Genomic DNA, 26,365 nt, shown 5'->3' on the forward strand with positions numbered 1-26,365 from the left:
ACTTGATGCACAAATATTGATAGAGTAAAAATATTGATAGAGTAAATGTATTCAGCATAGGTGTAATAAATAATGGTGTTAGGGTTCAGGGTGGAGAATTAGAGGGTGATGTCCAATTTATACAAATGAAGAAAATTATATATTGCCTATTAATTATACTTGCTATTATAGATTTAAGCCATTAATTAAAATCTCCATGAATTTAATGCTGAATATTGCAAGTCTATGCATTTTGTAAATCACCAAGTGATAATAACATTTCCTTTAAACCAACATGATAACCATAGAGTTCAGTGTATTTTTATTTTAGGGATTTATGGTATTTTTAAAACTAATGATTGTATATGTATGTTGATCTTAACTTCTACATTTGTTTCTTTTTTCCCCCTTCCTCCACCATTTGTTTTTTTTTTTTTCACTTTCTTATCATCCTAAAATGATTTTTTTCAGTATTTAAATTTTTATTTTTGGAAGGGAGGCCACACATTGCTGTAATCAGAGCTTACTCCTTACTCTGTACTCAGGGATCATTCTTGATCCAGGGACCATATGGGATGCTAGAAATTGAATCCTGGTCAGCCGCATGCAAAGCAAGTTTCCTATGTCTGTACTATCATTTCATCCCCTCATTTTATTTTTGGAAGAATATTATTTAGTAGCTAGAGAGATATAATAGGAAGTAGGGCACTTTCATACGGACATCTACCCTCCGCTAAGAGTGACTCTTAGGCACAGAGATAGGAGTCTAAACCCTGCAGTGTGTGGCCCCACAACTTCCCAATTTAAAGCATTATTTAAGTGTTTTATAATTCTCAATTGGTTATTTATATATAAAAAGGTTTTAATATTAAACATGTAAAAATTACATTATATTTATATTATAGCTTTCTCCTGACTTGCACGCAGGTATCACTCCTGCTGGAATCCAAAAACCATATATGATTCTGCGGACTTAATACAGGTCTTTCATGTTCAAGGCAAAGCACGGCCCAGTGTACTATCTCTATAATATGTATGGAGGTATATTTTTGTCAGTAAAGTATGTATCTTCATGTTCTTTCACTGTTAATCTTCAGTTTTCCATTGACTCAATCCTGCTTGTGAGAGATTCTCAAAATTATCCTTACTATATAAATAACCTTCCATTTTCCCACAGTCCCTTAAGCGGAACCAATTTAATGGTTAATTATCTTTTCCTACATTTTTGAACTGTATTTTGCATTGTTTTATTTCCATCTCCCTTTCAATCTCATCTTTTACATCGTAACTTCACTTCTAATCACTCAAGAGAAATATTTTTCATAGCGATGGTAATTCAGTTCTAACTTGGAGACCTGATAACATTTTTAATTTCATGTCTTGCTTTGCACTATAGAATTATAGAAACGTTCTCATATGTCTTCGATTTATCTTCTTTATTTCCAACAGTTAGTTCACTTCATTGAAGTGCAACTTTTCTGTCTTTTAAGAGCAGACTTCTGAAAAATAGACAAATATTGTGTTCATTATTATAGATTCCACAGGCTCTGCATGGTCCCTGGAACAAAACTAGTATTTCAGTATGCTTGCTTTAAATAGATATTTAAAAAAAAACAATGGAAACAAAGAACATGAGAAATAAGCTCTGAATGAGATAGAGAACAGAAGCTAAGGAGAGTGGGTGGATGAATCAGAAACACCTATATTTGAAGGAAGGATTCAACCAGGAGAAGAAAGTGGTTCTGAAAGTTTCTAAAGTGTTATATATGAAACTCTATCAGTAACAGTAACAGAACCCTCAGTGAAAATGCTTATTTTAAGAGAAAAAAATCACCTTTTATAGAAGCAGATATATGGGAGACAGGACTGCTAAGGGTCGGGATAGAAGAGAAGTGAACACTGGTGAAGGGATAGGTGTTGAAACATTGTATGTCCAAAACCTAATCATGAATTACTTTGTAATTTCATCTTGAATATAGTATCAGTTTTTAAAAAATAAATTTTTATAAAGTAAATTAACTGGAGAGCCAGAAATACACTAATTGACTGAGACCGGCTTTACACATAGGAGATTCAGTTTTGATTTTTGATAACCAAGAACCAAGCTGAGAGTAGCCACAGAATGGTGCCGGGTGTGACCCACAAACAAAAGTAATAACAATATTTTGTTAAAAATACATAATATTTGAAATTATAACAATTAATTATGGTATATAATGATATATCTTTAACAAATGTTTTACCAGTATATACTTATTCATTTTCAATACATATATTGAAAAATTAAGTATCTTCATTTGATTTTCTGAATCTGCAGATAAAAGAAAAAATCTAGCTCACTTTCAAAGTTAAAATGTGGGAAAGAATCAAAATTTTTGCATCTTGATGAAAGGGGCAGAAACTAAAACTGCTTCTGTGATATTTTCTATGCCTTAAATCCATATCATTAATTCAAGATGCTCTTCTATTTCTTTGATTTCTTGTCTTTTTTTTATTCAAGACTCTTAACATACTGCATTTTCCTACTTATTATTCTATTATAAATCAGTTTTTTACATAGGTTTTATGTAAGTTCTAGTTGCTTATATTATGTTTGTCTGCTTGGGGTCACTTCTCTGCTCAGGGTTTACTCCTGGCTCTGCACTCAGGTATCATTCCTAGGAGGCTCAGCCTACATTAAGAAGTAACTGGGATAAACCTGGGCCAGCTGCTTGCAAGGTATTAACTCTCAAAGCTCATTTGTGTTATTTTGATCTAAGACACACCAAGTGGAGCTGGAATGCGGGGCAGTCCTCTTTCCAGTAGCAGAGCTTTATATATCTGTGCCCAAGCCTGGTGTTGCTCAGAATCTCTCTGGTCATCCCTGTGATATAAGATGGAGCATATGGTAATATAATTTAATTTGCTATATAAAACATTGTCAACATAAGCCTTCCCTGTTGATTAGTTAGATACCCCACTAGAATAAGCAAGTGTTCCTAGATTCTACTTTAAAAGGTAACTGAGGCAGATACCTTTGTCCAATTTTGATCATTGAGAAGCCATATATATCTACAGCAGTATTATATTTAATTTCTAAGAACTCTAAAATACCCACTCTTTGGATGGCCCACCTCTCCGAAAACAGTTTAGACCTCATGCCATACTGGTGGGCCATGAACATATTTTTGCTTTAGACAGACTAGACCTTCGAAGTTTAGTCTGTTAACATTTGATTCAAAGAGGAAAATTGAAGGAGCATTTATTAAAATAAAATCCTCTGAAGGAAACATTTATCAAAGGCACCCAAATATCCAATCACTAGAATAGAGATGAGGATCAAACATTTTATACTCTGAGTTTCAGGGTATTCTTTGCAAGAAGATATAAAGTAAAATTTAATAAAGGGGAAGAAAAACATATGAGATCTAGTCTGGAGTAAATTGACTAAGTTTCCTAGGCTACATGCACAAGAGATGTGCGAGTTACAAAAGTCATAGTTACTCTTCCTACATACTTTGGTGACACATGCAAAGAGATACCCACTTCATACCCTCTCGGGTCAATGTGCATAATGCCGATATCATAGACTTCGGGCACTGAAGTACAGGGCCCTTCCTTTCTGCAAGGAAAAATCTCTTCAAAATCAGAATAAACTCTCAAGAAAAAAATAATAAAAATCATTGAAAATCTTCTTAAGAGTTGAGTTTTCAGTAACTGACCATAGTAAGTCATAAAAAGCAGATCTCTGTGAGACTGCAAAGGATTTAAGCTACCCAGTGCTACTGACCTAATATTCATAAATACTAGTGTTCTTTTTTCTTCTTCTTCTTCTTCTTCTTCTTCTTCTTCTTCTTCTTCTTCTTCTTCTTCTTCTTCTTCTTCTTCTTCTTCTTCTTCTTCTTCTTCTTCTTCTTCTTCTTCTTCTTCTTCTTCTTCTTCTTCTTCTTCTTCTTCTTCTTCTTCTTCTTCTTCTTCTTCTTCTTCTTCTTCTTCTTCTTCTTCTTCTTCTTCTTCTTCTTCTAAAGCCCAAGAGAATACTTGTATGTCTTACCAGCAACTGTTTCTATCGAATCCTTGACTCCTTGCCTTTCTGTGAAATTTTCTAAAGAGGCTCCAAAGGTTTCTTTATGCTTGTTATACTTTCAAATCAACTTACTGAATCTAAAATCATACAATTTAGAATGGATAATTCCCCAGCAAACGTCTGGATTATACTACAGCTGAGATATCAAATATAGAAGCCAACATTTTAAGACACTACCTTGGAGGCACAATATCACCTGCCCTGAAAGGTCCAGGTGTATCCAGAAGAAATATACCATTTTTCTGGATATATTATGTATAATTAAACTTGGATCATAAGCAGACATAAAAACAGTGTATTTACCTATTTTGCAAAATATGTTGCTAAAACAGTGTTTTTCTTACATGCAAATCTGGAGTGAGTTGTTTAATCAAGGGGTGACACTGTTATGGACTGGATGAGGTTAGACTACATTTTGTTCTCATTCAGACATTAAATATTATTATTCTGCTTTGTGGCTTTAATCAGAAAGTTCTCGCCATCTGCACACTCAAAGCTAAAAGAACATACAGTTTAGAAGGAAGATACAGAATCTATAATCTACAGTACAGAATATATGATCAGGTCAATGAAAGAAAAGTATTATTTCTAACAAATTAATCTATGTCACATATATATTATTAGTTTGCAAAGGAAACCAGACATGTAATTTGCCAGTGTGCCCAAAGAAAATAAAAGAATTCATTTAAAAATAGTATAGTAATAATACCCAAAGACAATAGATATGAGGCCTAGGTGGACTGTTCCATTGTAGGAAACTTACCACAAAAAGCAGGGGAATGCAGTTAGAGAATAGAAGGAACCACTATAGCAATGATAGTTAGAACTGATCACCCTGAAAAAGAATGTGGTGCTGAAAGGAGGTACAGTGTTCAGAGGAAAAAAATCGAGAGGGGGGAGGAAGGAAGGAAGAAAGGAAGGAAGGAAGGAAGGAAGGAAGGAAGGAAGGAAGGAAGGAAGGAAGGAAGGAAGGAAGGAAGGAAGGAAGGAAGGAAGGAAGGAAGGAAGGAAGAAGGAAGGAAGAAAAGAAGCAAAAAGGAAGGAAGGAAGGAAAAAGGAAGGAAGGAAGGAAAAAGGAAGGAAGGAAGGAAGGAAGGAAGAAGGAAGGAAGAAAAGAAGCAAAAAGGAAGGAAGGAAGGAAAAAGGAAGGAAGGAAGGAAAAAGGAAGGAAGGAAGGAAGGAAGGAAGGAAGGAAGGAAAGAAGGAAGGAAGGAAGGAAGGAAGGAAGGAAGGAAGGAAGGAAGGAAGGAAGGAAGGAAGGAAGGAAGGAAGGAAGGAAGGAAGGAAGGATGAGAGGGAGGGAGGGAATGAGGGAGGGAGGTCTTAGGAAGTTTGGGAAGGAAACTGGGGACATTGGAAGTGAGAAATGTGAGGGGATGGGTTTTAGACATTTTATGACTAAAAGTCAATCATAAACAATGTTGTAACTGCATCTCAAATGATCAAAATAATTTATTAAAATATGTAAATAAGGGCCGGAACGATAGCACAATTGTAGGGCGTTTGCCTTCATGTGGCTGACCCAGGACAGACCTGAGTTCTATTCCTAACATTCCATATGGTGTTCCAAGCAGGGAGTGATTTCTGAGCGCATAGCCAGGAGTAAACCTTGAGCATCATCAGGTATGGCCCCAAAAAACAAACAAAAAAAGTAAATCAATAAAATCTTAAAAAATAAAACGAATGGCTTTTGATAGTCAAGCTGAATTTCTATCCCATTTAAGTCTATACTCATTGTTTGCCAGGGAATAATTGTATTGGTTTAGTTGAGATATCATAAGACACATCAATTATTCATTTAAATCAGTGACAAATGACTCTTTTGCAGGAATTTACTTTATATATATTGAATAATATTTTAAATAAAACATAAGCAGTAACCCTATATTTCCTTAAAATAATGTAGAGATAAAAAAGGGGGAAGAATATAGCAATGGGGCCAGTGAGATACTATAGCTCTTAGGGTACTTGTTTTACACATATCTGACCTGTGTTCAATGATCAACATCTTTTTTTTTTGGTTTTTGGGCCACACCCGGTGACGCTCAGGGGTTACTCCTGCGTATGCGCTCAGAAGTCGCTCCTGGCTTGGGGGACCATATGGGACGCCGGGGGCTAGCGCAGGCAAGGCAGGCACCTTACCTCTAGCGCCACCGCCCGGCCCCACAATGGTCGACATCTTATGTGGTTCCTTGTACACTCCCAAGAGTATTTACTGAGTACAGTCAAGAATAATGAGCCTCCACCAGGTGTGGACAAAAATACAAACAGGAAGAATCTGAGGAGTTAATGTGAAATATTATACTTTTAGAATCTAGGATTTGGTATGCAAGTGATTAAATTATATTAAAATTAAAATATAGAGGTGATTATTAATTTTTAAAGAATTTCAATATATGCATTGAAATATAAAGTTACCCAAATAAAGTTAATTTAAATACAAACATTATAGGCAGCCTTTTAGAAATATGGTATTTCTAAAACTTCTTTCTATTCAGCACATTTTCCAAGAGTCCAGATATTTCTAAGTCATATAATTTTCTTTCAAATTAAGCCCTTTTAATAAGGCTAAGTGAAGCAAAAACCAGAAATTTCATTAGATAGATCAATTTTATTCTCAATTGATTGTTCTTGAGCTAATTTTGGCAAATCGAGAGATAAATTGAGTGGATATAATTCCATTTTAATTAGAAGAAAATATTTTCAGTGAGCACTTTCTGCATATGCTAAATATTCCATACTAATTTTATCGTAGTTTTATTGATGATTACATGATCAATATTTTATGGTGTGTTTTCATTTTATACAAACATGTTTTTCTAGAAAATACAAAAGGCCTTTTCTCATAAGAACACATGGTTTGCTATTTGTCTGGAAAGTGTAGCAGGAAGTGCATTTGTGGATTCTTCATTAAAACATTTGAGTGCAGTTTAGGCATAAAGTGTTCTGGTACTCTGAGCAGTCACTGAATGTCGACCAGAACTCTGGGTCCCATTACATTTCCCAGACGAATTGCTGAATTATTGAACACACATGAATGCGATGCAACCTTGATTAGAGAATTGTTAATCAACCCATGATTCTAGGTAGGTCAAAAGCCAATTAAAATCCTGTGACTGGAATATTTTATTAAGGAAAAATGAAATTTAGAGTAAAAAACTATGGAAAAAGGAATAAAGATGCTGAATGGCTTGTTCTTTTAGGGGGACTTTACAAGGAGTGTTTATATAACCATCAATCCTAGAACATGACCATATTTACATTTAGAAAAAATAGTTTTGTGTTAAAATGTGTATTACAGGTATTCACCTTGTTTTTCACTATGGTTTATTTAAAATACCATTGTTCCAGCTCTACTAGTCCTGGCTTTTATTGTTTCCTTTCCAGAAAATAAATTATGTATGATGTTTTAGGGAGGCTTTGAAGTTCAATCAGTTTTGGCAAAAGAGTAGTATTTTGCAAATAGTTAAATTAGAATTCTGTCTGTAATTTATCCCTTTGAAACATTTCTGCATCAGAGCAAACTGAAAAATAAATGAGCATCCGTTTCACTGCTTTTGCAAAATACACTGCCACAACTGCAAGGGAAGAAAGTTTTGCTAGGTAATTTTTAAGACAGCGTGAAAATACTAAAAAAAGAAATATAATATTTACTTTTCAATCATTTTGATATCAAAGAGCTAAAATGTCAGCAACACTATGATGGTAGCATTTTATGTAAAAGAAAACTTCTGGTGGTAGGATAGCAAATGATTATATTCAGATATATTGGAATACTTAATTTTTTAAGTAGAAAATCTAAAAGAAATGTACTTTTTAGTGATTTAGTCTGTGAAGTCTTACTTGGTTCAGACCAATAGACTTTACTTTGGCATTCATATAATTATATAGTTTATAGGTCAAAATAGAGCCTGATTCTTTCTTCTGTAACAGGTTCATTTTTATGACTTCCCTTTCAGAATAATAAGAAACTATTATAGTTTGTATTAATGGAGGGCCTGAAATGCAAATCCTCTATATTTTCTACAATTGTTTTTTTTTTTTTAGTTTAGAAGCTAATATTATAGATGCTTGCTTATCTTACTCTTTGGGGAATATTTGTATTTTCTTCTCTTTCCTTATATATATATTTAATAAGAGTATATCATATATCTTGGCAATATTAGAACCTTAAGTTCATTTATGTGATACAATTTGATTTATAGTATTTTTTTAACTCTATGATTAGATAATTCACCTGTATCTTTCCAAAATTCAAAAGAATGTCTTTGGTTTATGTGAAACTAACCCTTTTAAAATCTATTATTTTTTCTTTGAAATTTCTGTCGATTCTTATTTAATACATTTAAAAGCTTTTCTAAGTTATTTCAAAAACGGTTTAATATTGTCAGGCTTTGGTAAATATTCCCATTGTGGAGGTGGATTTAGTGTTTTTAATTTATAAAAATTGATGAATATATTGGTGATATAGAAGATATATCTCAATATATTAATTGACTGAGATATAAAGAAATAAAATTAAATAAGCAGATAAGCAGAAAAACTTGGAAACATAATTTTTGCCTCTTAAAGATGATCTTTTGTAAGAAATAGAAACACTATACTGTTTCATTTTACCATGCCCCACCTAAAAATAATTCCTCAATTACTTTCAATGATTGTGTTCTAGAAGAACAGACTATAGTTCTATTGGTGTCTAGAAATCTGATTGCAGGTGATTAATTATTATAGGTCACATTAGAGCAATAATGCTGTGTTTTATAGTTTTTTTCCCTCCATTTAATTACCCTTGGTTTACAATATTATCAAAATTTTCACCCATATGTTTGAGCTTCACAGTTTTTCATGTGTCTAATTATCACCATTTCCACTGGTAAACTTTCAGAGCAATCACACTGTCAGTTGCTAGGTTGCTATTTTGTTTTTGTGTATTTTCTTTTGTCATGCCAATGTATTTTTAATTTCACGTAGTCATGTGTCTATTTCCTTGCTCTTGCTTCACTTGACATTGAAGTTGAATCTTCGAATACATTGCTAACACTAAACTTTTAAAGTATCTGTATTTTTATTTATAATTTCAAATCTAATGTCCGTCTTTTTGGGGGGATTACAGTCTGAATTTCTCAAGGTTCACTCCTGTCTCTATTGAGGATCATCCTAGTGCTCTTTGGGAGTCAGTAACTGGTACAAGGGATCTTGGCATGGTTAGCAGCATTCAAGGCAAGCACTTAAACTTAGAATAATCTCACCACAACACACTTAGATGTAACTATTTGATCAATGTGAAGAATTTTGTTGTCTAAGATACTTTATTTTTTTAATATATATGTCTAAGATAATGCTGAGTATAAGATAATATAGGACTATCAGACTACCCACTGTGCTCTACTAATTGGAAATTGACAAGAATGCTCTTTCCACTACCCCCATTATGAGATTATAATATTGAAGTAATAGCTCTAAATTCAAATCAAATTTCATAAAATATTGGATTTATTTTATTATTTTATATTTTCCTCAGATGTACTTGAATGTGAAGTAGCAATGCCATATGCTTTGTCTACTTGTCTTTAAAGTGCCTATAAAAAAAAATAAAGTGCCTATAAAAATGGCAGCTCCAGTCACCAAGATCTCTAGATACAGAGGACTGATTTTACCATCCATGATGAAGCAGAAATTTTTCATACACCACAAAAGCACCGAGGAGAGAGTAAATGATTATGCAAGGAGTCTATAGTTAATCCCATGACAGTATACTTCAGGGATGGAGAAACCCTGTATCTCCTAGGCCAAGGGAATTACCTCTATAATATCCCCAATAGTTACTGTGCCTATGCAGGGGGGAAGAAAAAAAAAGCACAAAACAATCATTTTTCCACATATATATCTATTGATTGATTGATTGTTTTTCTTGACGTCCTTATTTTGGTGTAGATATTGAAGTTGATGTCTCCCTTTTTATTTTATGATTGTACTCCAGCATGATTTGAATTCAGAACCGAGACTATTGTGTGGTGCTTTTCTTTATTGCTGTAGGGCTCACTGGATATTTAATTTGATATGTATTTTTGTATTGTTATGGTGTTTCAATTACCTTTTTCAAGTCCTCTCTCAAACTGAGGCTGATAGCCACTAGAAGGACTCCGCCCATTTTCAGCATATTTTAATTATTTTTTATATTTTTTTTTGCTTAATCTTTACCTCATTCTATTGCTTTTCTTTCCCTCAAACAAAACCACATAACTCGATTTATCTAGCTTAGCCTCTCAAATAGAGAAAGAAACAAGGGAGGGCACTAGGATCAAACAGATGTATGATCACTGATAGTAAGCTAGACAAAGATGGGGCCACCTACTCTAGCAGCCCAGGGGGTAATGGTGGGGGATATGGGTTGCAGAAAGGGAACGGGGAACGGGGGAGGGCAAATTTGGTGGTGGGTATTCCCCTGATTCAATGTTAATATGTACCTAAAATACTAATGTGAAAAATATGTAAGCCACTATGATCAAAATAAAAATTAAAAAAAGGCAGGAGATATAAATTATAAAAAATGGCAGCTCTATAGCAAAAGCTCAATAACTATATGTAAATAATAGAATAAATAATATGTACCCAATCTGAAAATAGTTTCTTCTCCTTGACATCTTTAAGTTTCGTATATGAGAGAATGGCTTAAGTTTATTTTATAAAACTATGAGTTAGACAACATTACAAATTATTTTTCAACATTGTGCCCAAGAAATTGTAGTAGTTATTAAAGGTAAAATGCATGACTTTCATGCAAATATAAAATAAATATGTCAAAATCTATTTAATTCACTAATCTGACCCAAAAGTGACTTTACAAACATGCAACACACCGCATTTTTATTATGATTCTTAAAATAGTCGCTATTTAAGATACTGACATCAAATTAAATTGATATCTTGCAGGTCATTTTCTGTATCAATGGCATTTACATTAACATATAATTTTGTAGTTTTTGAATTGTAACCAAATAGAAATAGTAAGGTCAAATTCATCTAGATCTTAATGAATGAAATATTTTTTGTGGACTTGATAAAATGATAAGGTAAAGTGTTACAATTATATGACTACCTCTCCACTGTATAGTTTTAACTCTTTAATAATTTCTTAATATCTATTATTTTGAGAAGATCTTAACACATTCATTATTCTTACATTTTAATTTTAGTATCATTTGTAGTTGGTACTTATCCAGTTGGTACTTTTCCAATATAGTGTGGTGAAAGGCATTGATAAAGACAAGAGTATCAATAGTAAATTTGATTAATTATAGTTGTTGGATAGTTTTGCCTTCTACTCCCTTATGACAGTTATGACTCAATATGTAAGCACAAGATAAACAACAACAAGATGTCTTATGCAGAGGTCCAACAGAGACTGAGCAGAACCTTTGGATCCATAATATCCTAGGCTTCGGCTTAGGGACTGAATGAAAACAGGGAGCAAGTGTTACAGAAGACTGAACACCACAACAACGATGGATAGGAACCTCTAGAACCTAGAGACTCTATCCTAGACCCTGACCTATAACCTGCGCAAATACCAAGATCGCTAGCTACAGTGGCTTGATTTTCTCACACAAAACCGAGAGGAAACTTTCCTGGCATCACAAAAAAGCCTTTGCGACGGGGTAATGAGTACATATGGAGCCAAGGGTTGATCCCATGATGGTATGCTTCAAGGATGGAGAAACCCTGAATCTCTTAGACCACGGGAATTCCCTTTCTTCCCCAATGCTTACTGTGCCTATGCAAAAAAAAAAAAAAAAGTGGGGGGAACGCCAAATCCTACCACTCCAAGCACCCAATACTTTTTCTTGTTTTGTTTTGATTTGTTAGTTTTTGACTTTATTTTTCTTCTCTTTTTTCTTCCACTTTTCTCTTTCTTTTTCACTCTTGAGGTTATTATTTAGAGATTTATTTTAATTTTTATTTGCCGGGTCCATTTTTTCTTTTTTCTTTCATTTTTCTTTTCTTTTTTTTTTTATTCTCTCTCTTCTTTCTTTTTTTTTGGTAGCTGTCACCAATTTTTTTTCTCCCTTTTTTCTTATCCTTTTTATCTTCAATGACTGTGGAATAGATGCTCAATCTACAACAAGCTGTAAAGTGGAGACCAGTTGCACTAGCATTCTGGGGGGTAGAGGAGGGAGATATGGGATGCATACTGGGAACAGGGGCGGAGGGAGGACAGCACTGGTGGTGGGAATGCCCCTCATTGTCACTATGCACCATAAATGATGCAGTGAAAGATTTGAAATGCACTTTGGTCACAATAAAAATTAAAAAAGAAAAAAAGAAAAAAAAAGAAAATTAACATGGACACAATATATTAGTAAAGTTTTAAAGGAATATATTCATAGAAGTAATGATCATTTTAAAACATTATGAGTCATAATTATTTTAATGCACAAATATATCCTATTTTTATTTGACTAAAAATAATTCAGATGGTTTTTCAAACAAATTTCTATGAATTATTACAGATATCAAATTTATGGTCTATTTCTAAAAGTTTAAAATATTATTAATATATTTAGAGGTTACAGGAAAATAGCAAAATATTTGCAGAGATAAATCCGGATGCACAACTGAATAATGAAATAATTCTTTATATTAGTGTTAATTTTATATCATTAAATAAGATTGAAAGCAGAGTTTTTAATTTCAAAATTATTTGAATCATTTTATCTTTCTTTTATAAATCGACCTTTGCAGACTTGCTTTGTTGTGAATATGCATAACTTGTATGTCCAGTAGTCAAGTTTCTTCCTTTAGTTTATTACTTTTCCCTAAAAATTCTTTATTTCTTAAATAAAATATATAAGTTTCCCCTTGCTTATAAATATATTATTTGAACTAGCTAGCAAATAGAGAGGAAGTAATTTTTAATTTAAAGATTAAGAGTTTAATTAATAACGGTCATTTCTTTTTTCAACTATTTTAAAAATTTTATTTTATTCAAATCACTGTGATCTACAAAGTCCATCATAGTTTAATTACAGATATAAGTGATTAAGGGTCATTCCCAGCACTACTGTCAACACATCTATAACAATGATCCCAGAAAATATCCTATACCATCACATTCTGCCCCTAAAGCATGCCAGTGTAACAGCCCCATTTAAGTCTAAATTGTTAAAGTTTAGAGGCCTATTGATTCTATTGTCATTGACTTTGGCTTAAATATTTAATTCTTTCCTATATTTTTCTCCACCAATGACCACTTGGCCTCTGGCTCTCAGCCTTTATTCCTTTCTACTTAGTTTTATAAAAAAATTCAGAAATAGGTGGTAAAATTAATACATGTTTATTTTATGAAAAAGGTGGGAATCCCTATTTATTTATTTATTTCGGTTTTTGGGCCACACCCAGTGGTGCTCAGTTGTTACTTCTGGCTCTGCCCTCAGAAATCGTTCCTCTCAGGCACAGGGACCATATAAGATGCCAGGATTCAAACCACTGTTGGTTGTGAGTCGGCCACTTGCGAGGCAAATGCACTACCGCTGTGATATCTCTCCGGCCCCAAGGGAGTCCCTATTTAAAAGAGAAAAAAGAAAACAAATTAAAAAAGTAAAAAAAAAAAAAAGAGAGAGAAAAAAAAAGGTTATATATGGCAGGGTTTGTTGTTGTTGTTTTGTATTTCTCTTTTTGTTTGTTTCTTTTGCATAAGCACAGCAAAAGTTGGAAAAATTAGAAAAAAACCTTTGGCCTAATAACAAGGAAAAATACTCCAACACGAAGCATTGTTTCATAAAAACAAATACAGGCTCTGGGTATACTAAGGTGTATCACCCCCAAGTCTTTCATTGCCATCCCAGTAAAAGTTCTATTCAATCATTGTTATCACAGTCAGGTTTCTTTGATTAAAGGTCCTGGTTTTTGCACAGATTCAGTGTCGAAGTTAGGGAGTCACAGAGTTACTCTGGTTTCATCTCACCAGTAAGTGGTGGTGCAGGGAACCCTACCCTGAAAGCAAGTTTTTGCTATTTCAAAGTTGTAAAAGTGTTATATAAACACACACTGGAGCAAGTCATGCTGGAGCGGCATTAGCATTAGGTCCTTTTGTAGTAGAAGTCAGATTAATTGTGCTGGTGCAGAAAACCATGCTGATTTCATAAATGGGATCCAAGGTTCAGGGTGAATGTTCATTGTATGATCATTTGAAGCCTAACAAGTCACTAGGACAAATGTTCAGGGTGAAAGTACCCCCTGCAATGTAAAATTTATGAGTTCCTTTTTAAATTAGATAAGAATTTGTTTCCATAAGTAAGATTTCTCCATTTTAATATGTCTAGCAAAAAGGAACAGTGTACATGGTAATACAGGTACATATAGGGGTAAAAACAACATGTTAAACAATCCCTAAAACCAGGTTATAATATGAACTTAGAACCCAAGAACAACTTATCTACTAGAATTTTCTACTAAGCAGATCCCCCCAAAAAAGGAATGGGGAAAAATACCTCTACATATGGAAATAATTAGAATTATACCTGTTTTGTGTGTGTGTGTGTTTGTGTGTGTGTGTGTGTCCCAATTCACAATACAGACCAGGCAAAGGGCCTGGGTTGAGGTGTATATGGGGTGCATTTACTGTACCTCCTCTTTCTATACAGTCAGTATAAAGAACACAGCCTGTGGTAAGAATTGGGAGGCCTTATTTTTTCTTTTATATATATATATACTCTAGACAGGCTTTCTACAGGTAGAATTATACCTGTTAAGGAACTACATCTATAAAAATATATGAAGGAAATATACATATCATTTAAGTTTTCTAAAGGGAAAGATAAAGTCCAGAGCAAAGCTCCAGTCTGAAACATGGTCTTATGGAGTCTGAAAGATGGCTTCCAGCAGTCAAGGAACAGGAAATGTCCTTTAGATAATGGTTTCTCAAATGTCGAATCTGGTAGTTAGCGACAGTCCAGAGCAAAAGGATGTAGGAGAAAAGGGGCCACCTAGAGTAAATCAGCAGCAGTGGTGGCAGCAGGTTCTTTCTGGGCCTAAGCAATCTGGACTTGGAATCTATCCATTGAAAGCTGTTTGACAGCTGGGGGTGGGCGTTTGGGAAATGTTCCAGTTCCTGAGGAGTGACGAACTGAGGGTAAAAAAGGGTTAAATAGACTAATAGTTAAATAGTTAAATAGACGGGTGAGAGAGTGAAGGAATAGAAAATAATTTGTAAAGTGGTAAGTGGAAAGTGTGTGAAGAAGGTTACATGTAGCAGGTGAATGACTTTATACAACATAAGTAGACATTATGTAGTTACAGACAGACATTAGACAAACATAGAAGCATGCAGAACATACAGTCATGTACAAATATAGACAGACACTGAGGATAGATCCATGGGTTGCATTTGAAATGCTGACTCAGGTGGAATGGGTCAGAATGCTTAAAAATATAAAGCAGGTAAGTCAGATGGGAAAGTTTCCCATTTTCCAAGCAAAATCATCATTGGTGAGGGTAAACTTTATTGAAGAAAGGTTTCCTGGATCAGATTGTGCATAGAGCATTCTTAAACCAATCATAATTTTCAAGTCTAGAATACTCAGTGAAATGATAATGAGCATTGTAAAATGGGGCTAAACTATGAAGTATCATCTACTAAGTCTTAAGTATCCAGGTTTTTTCCTGAAAGCAAGCTGAAATCGTGAGTATTATGATGTAGCATTAAATTATCGTGAAAAAAAAAGAAAAAGAAAATAAATTGCAATAACATACTCCATGAGTGAGCACTAGCATTAGTCTATGGCATGCAATTGTATATATTTTATTGTTATATATGAACATAAACTTTAGATCATATTAACAGGCATAATCAAGTGGAAAAGAAGTAGAATTTTTGTCATGACAATATCTTAATGAGCACTATTTTTGAGTGTAATATAATACAGCACTGAATTGTGAAATTAGGGTAACCAACCTATATCTCTAAGTACCACTGTGAATAAACAAAAGGTGTATTAAAGACATATTAAAATTAAGTCATTAAAATTGTATAGTGAGCACTGTAGTGGGAGTCCATGCTTCCACACACATTATGCACCTGTTTCTGTGGATAAAAGCATTAGAACTTTATTATAGAGGTCTATAAAGAGCAGTTGATTGGACACCTGCTCAACCTAAATAGCCGTATTGTTGCTAAAGGTCTCTTTGAAGTATATAAAAGAATAAAAGCTTCTGTGTTTCTCCTCTTCCATTCACTTCTCATTTCTTCTTAAAGGAGGAAAATTAACTAAAACTTAGGTGTACATGCACATATCTGTATATGAATACTTCATTTGAGACCTCAATTGTGCCATGTGAATATAAAAATTATGTGTGTTTGTAAGTTCACGTGTAGCAAAAAGAAATAGAGAAATGCTGGTGTCCATTTGAGAAGGCCATTGAATTGATTTGCCATGTTTCTATGACTTTTCAACAGCTCCCTATTTCCTATCTAGAAGCTTCCCATATCAAGTGTCATAGTGACTTCTATTTTGAATTACTCTCATTTCTCTCCCTACCTAAATGTTAGCTAATAAAATGTTAGCTAATCTCTATGCATGATTCTGTGCATTAATGTACCATATCGCTTATCATACTATGTTCTAACTTACTGTTTGCATTTGAATATTGATTTCCTAGTGTTCTTTAAATTATGGGGTTACAAAGGTGAGTGCAACATCATCTGGGGACAAAGTGTTAACCACATAGTGAGCATTTATAAACATATTATAAAAAAAAGAAGGAAAGCAAAATGAGAAAGGGAATAAGAAAATATGTTCTCTATTCATCCCCAGTTACCTAGAGAATATGATAAATTTGAGAAGCATGGCAGAGCACATTGAACAAAGCCAGATTTTTGTTTTATCAGATAAAAGTTTGTTAAACATACATTTACTTTTTAGTGGATAACCAAGAAAAAGGAGAGATAATGTTTTTTGATGAGTCTAGTTAAACTAATGGACCTAAACTATTTCCAGTAATGAAATTTGTGTTCCCCTTGTACTAGAAAACTCTCATGCATGAATATCCTATGAAGCATACATATATCATCTTAAATGTTTTCTTATTAGTGATTTTAAGTAAGGAAAACATAAAATTTACTCTTTTTAAAAATATACCAAGACATAAAATATATCATGGTTCTAAAACTGAGCTTCAGTACAAAGTAGACTTAATATTTTTTTCCATGGATAAAGTTGAATTTTCTATTCCCAAAGCAAAAATGAAATAGAGGTAACTGTGGAATTTTGAACTAAACTGGAATTGAATCCAGGTAGAATAAGGATTTTGGATTTGTCATTAATATGATATTTAATCACTTAAGAACTAGTTCATTAGAGAAAAGTAATAGTAACATTTTCTTTCACCTTTATACAGTTAATCGAGAGCATTCGTCATTTGAATTATAGTTTCACATATCTGTGCCACCTAGTTTGTCAGAAAGTTCAAAATTTACTTTTGGATCTTGATAATATTCTAGAAATGTATTTTTAAAATTTCAGCAAAAATAGCATTTCCAAAATACATATCATTACTTCATTACTTCATTACTTCAAAGTATCCCAGTAGCAATTATAAAGTAACTTGGAGCACTCCCAATAAGTTGTATATCAAAATGAAAGTATTGCATTCACCGTATTATGCTGAGGTGATTTAGGGATTCCTTGTTATTGCAAATGGAAAGCAACATATTGACCTTCAGAAGAGAAAAACCATTAAGGTCAACCTATAATTTCCTCACTCAGAGTCTATTACTGCTTTTATCATTTTATTTATTAATTTTTGATAAAATTAGATGGTATGATTGAAACATAATTAGAATTCTAAAATAAGAGAAAGAGAAAATTATCTGTTTAAGAGAGAACATGGTTTCTTCATAGGGGATATAGGCAAGCAGCAAAACAGAGACAAGCAGATGAGATACTACATGCTCAAGAGAGAATGTGAGCTTGAACAATAAGTCTATTTCTTTTGTAATAATCTTCAGATAGTTCTACACAGTATCATAGAATTAAAGAAATCCCTGTGAGCCCAACTATTTCTAAAATTATTTCTAAGTTTGTGTACATAGAAAATCATTTTAATGTGACAAAGTTTTATTTTTCTTCTTAAACAATTAAAATATAAGTAAACCACACAGGAAAATTCTGATAATCAAAATAGATTTAAATATAACCAAGGAATTCTGAGTAAATGGTGAATCATTGCAAGGGACTTATTCTATAATCTGTCCAATTTCACAATGTGTACTTATCCTATTCATGTAGCTAGAAGCAGTGTGTATATCCCCCAAGTCCTTTGTATCATTCATTCATTGGTCAGGATGTTTTATAATCTATCTCTTTGTCAAAAATGGAATTCTGAAATAGTTTGTTTTTTGTGTTTTTTTGGGGGGGGTTGATTTTTTGTATTATTTTTGGTTTCCTTCCTTTTTCCCTTTCTTTTCTTTTTTATTTATATCTTTATTTAAGCGTCTTGATTACAAGTATGATTGTGATTAGGTTTCAGTAATGTAAAGAACATCACCCATCACCAGTGCAACATTCCCATCACCAATGTCCCAAATCTCCCTCCATCACACTCTACCCCCACCTGTACTCTAGACAAGCTTTCCAGTTCCCTCATTTATTCACATGGTTATGGTAGTTCTCTGTGTAGTTATTTCTATAACTGCACTCACCACTCTTTGTGGTGAGCTTCATGAAGTGAGCTGGAAGTTCCAGCCCTCCTCACATTGTCTCAGGATTGTTGCAAAAATGAATTTTATTTTTCTTAAAACCCATAGATGAGTGAGACCATTCTGCGTCTCTCTCTCCCTCAGACTTATTTCACTCAGCATGATAGATTCCATATACATCCATGTATAAGAAAATTTCATGACTTCATCTCTCCTGACGGCTGCATAATATTCCATTGTGTATATGTACCACATTTTCTTTAGCCATTCGTCTGTTGAAGGGCATCTTGGTTGTTTCCAGAGCCTGGCTATTGTGAATAGTGCTGCAATAAATATAGGTGTGAGGAAGGGGTTTTTGTATTGTATTCTTGTGTTCCTAGGGTATATCCCTAGGAGTGGAATAGCTGGGTCAATTGGGAGCTCAATTTCCAGTTTTTGGAGAAATCTCCATATCGCTTTCCATAGAGGTTGAACTAGACGGCATTCCCACCAATAGTGAATAAGAGTTCCTTTCTCTCCACATCTCCGCCAGCACGGATTGTTCTCGTTCTTTGTGATGTGTTCCAATCTCTGTGGTGTGAGATGGTATCTCATCGTTGTTTCGATTTGCATCTCCCTGATGATTAGTGATGAGGTGCATTTTTTCATGTGACTTTTGGCCATTTGTATTTCTTTTTTATCAAAGTGTCTGTTCATTTCTTCTCCCCATTTTTTGATGGGATTAGATGTTTTTTTCTTATAAATTTCTGTCAGTGCCTTGTATATTTTGGATATTAGCCCCTTATCTGATGGGTGTTGGGTGAATAGTTTCTCCCACTTGGTGGGTGGCTCTTGTATCCTGGGAACTATGTCCTTTGAGGTGCAAAAGCTTCTCAGCTTAATGTATTCACATCTGTTGATCTCTATTCCACTTGTTTGGAAAGTGCAATTTCCTCCTTGAAGATGCCTTTCGTCTCAATGTCATGGAGTGTTTCACCGATGTGTTTTTCTATATACCTTATGGTATCAGGTCTGATATCAAGGCCTTTTAGTCATTTGAACTTTACCTTTGTACATGGTGTTAACTGGGGGACTATGTTTGCTTTTTTGCACGTGACAAACCAGTTCTGCCAGCACCACTTGTTGAAGAGGTTTTTCCTGCTCCAGTTAGGATTTCTTGCTCCTTTGTCAAAAATTAAGTGTCTGTATGTCTGGGGAACGTTCTCTGAGAACTCAAGCCTATTCCTCTTATTTCTGGGTCTGTCTTTATTCCAATACCATGCTGCTTTGATAACTATTGCTTTGTATTACAGTTTAAAATTGGGGAAAGTAATGCCTCCCTTTTTCCTTTTCCCTAGGAGTGCTTTAGCTATTTGAGGTTGTTTATTGTTCCAGATGAACTTCTTAAGTGTTTGATCCACTTCTTTGAAGAATGTCCGGGGTGTCTTTAGAGGGATCACACTAAATCTGTATAATGCTTTGGGAAATATTGTATTAGATAATTTTCTGGTTTCTTATTGTGTGCATATATGTTTAATAGTCTGATTTTTCCTTTTGCACATATCTTTTTATTAGTACCAAGTGTCCATCTTTGTCCCTTATCACTTTTCTGAGTATAAAGTCAGTGTCATCAGATATTAATATGGCCACTCCAGCTTTTTTAATGGTGTTGTTTGCTTGGATGATTTTTCTCCAGCCTTTGATTTTGAGTCTATGTTTGTTCTGATTATTCAGGTGTGTTTCTTCTAGGCAGCAGAAGGTTGGATTCATCTTTTTGACCCATTTTGCCACTCAGTGTCTTTTACTTGCTGAATTTAGTCCATTAACATTGAGGGAGATGATTGTCATAGGATTTAATGTCATCTTTGTAGATAAGTTTGCTCTGTTTGTTGGTCTCTCTTGTCTTAAAGTAGACCTGTCAGTTTTTCCTTTAAGCCTGGTTTTTCATCTGTGAAGTTTCTGATCAGTTGTATATCCATGAAGCTATGTACTCTTCCTTCAAACCTGAACGTGAGTCAGGCTGGGTGCAGTATTCTAGGTGAGGCATTCACTTATTTCAATCTTGTCACAATATCCCACCATGGTCTTCTGGCCTTCAGAGTTTCTTGTGACATGTCTGCTTTAAGACTTAAGGATACTCATTTGAATGTAATTTCCCTTTTTGATCTTGCTGCTTTCAGTATTCTATCTCTATCTGTGGGATTTGTCATTGTAATGAGGATGTGTCTTGGGTTTTTTTTCTTTGGGTCTCTTTTAGTTGGTACCCTTTGGTTATGCAAGATTTGATTCCACGTAGTCTTTAACTCTGAGAGTATCTCTTTGATGTTGTCTTTGACAGTTAATTCTTCCTGGGGATCTCCTACCTAGGCCTCTGGAACTCCAATGATTCTTATATTGCTTCTGTTGAGTTTATCAAAGATTTCTATTTTCATCTTTTCACATTCCTTGAGTACTTTTTCTATTGACTGATCATTTGTCTTAAGGTTCTTTTCTGTTGCGCCCCACTCAGGAAGGGAACACACATCAGAAAAGTGTTGCACTCCTGAAAAAGAATTACTTGCCAAAAAGGCCCGCTTAGAGCAGTCAAAATCAGTTGACCCTTTGCGTGGAGTGTTTGGCCATAATTATAATATGTGGCTGTAACTATCTCTCTCTTTATTTTTGACCAATATTAGAAATCAGGCCTTAGTAATTCTTTCTAACAAAGGAGGACAGTACAAATCCCACCAAAAGTCTCCCACTGACCAGCTCTTGTGATCTTTGCTACCTTGGCGCCAAGATCATGTTTTTTCCCAAAACTTAGCTCATAGTAAAGCAATTTTCAGTTTTCCCCAAAACTCTAAAACATCTCTCTCTCGCTTCCCACTTCCCTGAAAATTACCTGTTTTCTCCTGCTTACCCAAAACAAAACTAACCCAAAACAAAACTTCTTTTCAACTTCAGTATCGGTTCTTTAATGTGAAAATTTTAGCCATGGTCTTTCATTCTGTTTCCCTAACCATCTCCCACTTTCTTTAATGTCCAAAATTATACCCTGCATTCCAAAGCTCAACCCTTAAAAGTCACCCAGCTCAAAAAATAAATTTGTCTTCGTCTTTCTAGACAAAATTCCCCATGCATTCTGTGTGGTCTCATTCATTTCATATTTCATAATTCATTATTCCATATTCGCCTCTTCGTGCTTCCGCTTGACTTCCAGTGGGAAAATGAGCTCACTAAGGTTATGCTTAGGAACTTTTTATCTCATCAGGATAAAACAGTCCGCAGCACTTTTCCAATTTCTTCTGTTGTGATGAGTATTTTTTGCATCTCCTCTTCCAGAACTTTGATTCTGTCCTCAGCTGCTGTTACCCTGATGGCGATGCAATCCGCTGAGCATTTCAGTTCAGTTACCATGTTTTTCAGATCTGTTATTTCAGTTTGGAGTTTTCTGATTTCTGTCTTTGTGTTCTGTTCAGATCGATCTATGCTTTTTTTGAGTTCTAGGAACATCTTCCATATTTCTATTCAAAACTCCTTATCGAAGAGGTTAATCAGATGGATGGAAGGTTGGAATTTTTTGGGTCATCCGAGCTATCATCTTCATTCTCTGTGAATGGTGTTTCCCTGCGAGGTTTCCCCATTATCATGCTTGTAGTGTGATTTTTTTTCTGCGTGTTGTGGTGGGGTTCATTGGTTAGAAAGAGTGCATGGCCACAAAGCAAAGTGGAGCGGCTGCACTCTTCTGCGTTATCTAGATGAGTTTTTTTTTGGGGGTGCACTTTCTAGGCTTCTGAGGAGAGCTTCAAGTATTCAGGAAAGACAGACAAGCAAAGCAATAGTTCCCGTCAAGTCCTCAGGGTCATCCAAGGCACAGCAAGAGGGCGGAGCCAGCCAAGAACTTTCTGTAGCAGGGAGGATTGCAGGCAGGAACCCTGATGAAATCCAGTCTCAGGCGCTGGAAACACCATGGCCCCAGATGGCTTCTGTGCTCTTCTGACACACAGCAGAAACCAGCAGGAATCAGTGTGTATATATGTCCCAACCCACCTCTTAAGCAGGCAGGATCACCGGCAGGAATGCTGATGAAATCCAGTCTCAGGCAGCTGGAAACCACATGGGCCAAGATGGCTTCTGCGCCCTTCTGACTCCCGGCAGAAACCAGCAGGAATCAGTGTGTGTACGTCCTAACCCACCTCTGAAGCAGGCAGGAATACTGGCAGGAATGCTGATGAAATTCAGTACCCCTTTCTTTTCATAAACTGATTTTTACAGTATCTAGAAGACTCTTCTCGTTTTTTTTTCTAGTTTGATTTTTTGCCCCTCTCTTTTTTTCTTTTTCTTTTTTTTTACCTTCAAACAGAATCACATTACTTGAACCATCTTGCTGTGCCTCAAAAATTGAGGAAAAAATTATGGAAGACACCAAGACCAAACAGCCGTATTAATATTGAGTAGAAAAAAATGATCAGATGTAAACACCAAACCCAAAGCCAACTACAACAGAAATGATACCCAATCTACAAAAAGCTAGACACAGAAGGGACCACTTGGACTAGCAACCCAGGGGCAAAGGAGGGGTGATATGGGAAGCATGCTGGGAACAGGGGTGGAGGGAGGACAACATTGGTGGTGGGTATGCCCTTGATTCAATGTCAGTATGTATCTAAAATACAACTGTGAATGATTTGTAATCCACTTAGCTCAAAATAAAAACTATTAATAAAAAAATAAATGACCATGATAAGAAAATGGAATTCTGAAGTCAGAATTTGTAACTAGTACCTATATAATCAAGACTTTGTTATGCAAAATCAAAGTAAAGGGATCAATAGCATTACTTAAGTTCCAAGGAAGTCATCTATGCAAAATCATCCTTAGAAAAATATTGATACAAAATATCAATCTGAATTTTTAAATAGAATAGGTTTATAGTGCTATTAAATTATTAATATAATAATTATTTTTTCTTTATTAGTTGTGTTCTTTGCCATTTTTAATAACCTAGTTAATTTGAAGCCACATTTTAAAGATGTAAAGACTTTTAGAACTTTATATGACGTCCCATGATAAAATAATTTCAAAAACTTTGGGAAGAGAAATGCAATTATTAAAATAGTTAAGTTCTTTTAGTCCTATTTTAAAAATATTCATTTTGTTCTCAAGCACTATAACTAAGAAAAGGTTTCTGGAGAAAAGGAGTTATGCTTTTATCCCTTAAGCATACACTGTGTACCCAGATATAAGGCAGTATGTTTCTACTATTTCTATAGCTACAAGAACCCAAATACTTTCTAGCTTAAGTTTTATAAAAGTTTCAAAGAATCAGCTCTGAGAATTGCATGTTTGGTTTATTTGCATTGGGTACCAGAGAGAATATTTTTAGCTCAGAGCTATTTTAGACATGACTGGGTAGAAGTGAACTCCCTTACTACCTCAGGAGTATGCATACATTTTTACAATAAATAATGAAGAATGACAAAGGTATGGAGAATAATACCATATTTGGAATCAGCTCTTTACTCTAAGCTCTTTGAAGGGGAGTTAATATGCAAAAGGGCATCTTATTCAAGTAGGCTGAATGCCAATAAATAATACATACTGCTGGCGATTATCACCTAATTTCAATATTTATTGAAAACTGCCATTTCGGAACAATCAAAGCATATCAAGATTTGTGCCATTATCTACATTTGTATAAATTTTTCATAAATATTGAGAGAGTCATTATCATCATAATAATTCATTATTAACTTTCTGGAGTTTTGAATGAATATGAAAGTGACTCACATCTTAAATTGTGAGATCTTCCTATTATAGTCTTCATAAGTTTGATACAAAGCAGAGAATAAATTATTCAATGAAGCAAGTAAAACAAATTCACAGTGAAGGTTGTTTTCTTGAGAAAAATTATCATGTTGTGTACATTTGTATCTGGTACCATCACGTTTCCCCATTTACAGAATTTTATGGTAATACTTGCATGAAAGGCAAACATACACATCTTCTGATGCAGTTAGATTATTCGTGTTGGCCTCATAATATCCCACATTCAACTACTTAGACATTCAAACAGAAAATATATCCATTCTCCCAAACAAATTCACTCATGTGATCAGTAAAGAAATATCACCAGTACCTATTTATATCCAACAGTCTGCCACAAGCATTCATATAAATCAGTAATTACTGGATATCTACAATAAACATATTTTTCTATAATAATTTAGAGTGAAAATATGCAAAACATTAATGTCATATTTATAATTGTATGATTACAATATAAATATGATATAAATATAAGATAATATGTATTATAAATATAAATAATTATATGATTTATAAATATATTTATATTATAAATATTAATATTTTCTAATGAAAATTGTAAAAACACCAGGTAGAATTTAATCACTAAAAGCTCTTCTAAAATTTTTTTTTTTTTTTGGGTTTTGGGCCACACTCGGCGGTGCTCAGGGGTTACTCCTGGCTGTCTGCTCAGAAATAGCTCCTGGCAGGCACGGGGGACCATATGGGACACCGGGATTCGAACCAACCTCCTTTGGTCCTGGATCGGCTGCTTGCAGGGCAAACACTGCTGTGTTATCTCTCCGGTCCCTCTTCTAAAATTTTTAATGTATTATTATTTTACTGTTCCAGGTAGATAAAATAAGAATTCCATTTTTACCAATTAAATAAAGATAAATAATGTAATGCAGTACAAATAGGTTGTTGTTAAAGAGATGAATATCTAACCAGATCTAGAGGTTTTCGGAGACAGACCAAAAATGACTCTGTAGAGGCAATGTGCCTGAATTAAAAACTTAAAATGTATATAATGGTTATCATGGGAAAAAGCAGCCAGATATGTTCAGAGCATGCAAAAAGAGTCGCAGCGATGTGACAAAATATACCATGCGTGGGAAGCTTCAAGGGAGTATTTATTACACTTAGAATATAAATAGAAAGGGGACATCAAAAGAACAAGTCGAGAGAAATTTCTGCTTAGGATATTCTCCAAATAGTGTCATTATATCTAGGAACTTTCAGCAACTAAATTTGTTCCTCTCACCAACACCCTATCAAACATGTAATGGTGCCCCCATTTTCTTCTCATTAGGGTGACTGGTTCTACTAAAAAAATTATCACAAATATTCTTTACATTGAGATTTTCCAGAGATACTGCAGTTTATTTAAGAAATATCCAAAGACTACAAAATCCTAAAGTTTTCAAACATGGAAATTTGGAGATATTTGAAATGATCAGATAGTTTGGAAGCAAAGAGTCATCTTCTTCCTTTGGGAAATAATTAGGATAGTTGATTAAAGGAACATGTCAAGTTAGAAGTATCTGGATTAAATTCCCATGTTGGTCTCACATGCTCTATGTCCTCAGGCATGCCATTGAATCACTCTAGACTTCTAATTCTCAGACAATTAAATGGGTAAGAAAGAAACAATCAAATGGAGAAACACAAAAGACAGTAGTAATTCAAAAGCCTTTTAGGTTCTCACATCTAGATTCCATGATACTAAATGTATATCATACAGAAAAGACAAGTTTTGATTAAATCCTAGATTTCTTATAGAATTATCTTCAGCAAAATACATGTAAGTCTGCAAAAGGATGAAATATTGATGTGAACAACCAAAATGTTTTATCACC

At 34.3% G+C, this 26,365-nt stretch overlaps 1 protein-coding gene and 1 non-coding gene across 2 annotated transcripts in view; one reads left to right on the plus strand and one right to left on the minus strand.

The window, feature by feature from the left end:
• The window catches only part of GPC5 (glypican 5), a 1,503,836-nt gene that overhangs the window by 1,249,964 nt on the left and 227,507 nt on the right, over positions 1-26,365 (plus strand). The window lies entirely within an intron of this gene.
• On the minus strand, positions 14,597-14,729 carry LOC126016501 (small nucleolar RNA SNORA51). Its single transcript, XR_007498297.1, has one exon. It is a non-coding gene; the product is annotated as a small nucleolar RNA SNORA51 (small nucleolar RNA).

The sequence above is a fragment of the Suncus etruscus genome, chromosome 8 (genome assembly GCF_024139225.1).
Source record: "Suncus etruscus isolate mSunEtr1 chromosome 8, mSunEtr1.pri.cur, whole genome shotgun sequence".
Taxonomy (NCBI): domain Eukaryota; kingdom Metazoa; phylum Chordata; class Mammalia; order Eulipotyphla; family Soricidae; genus Suncus; species Suncus etruscus.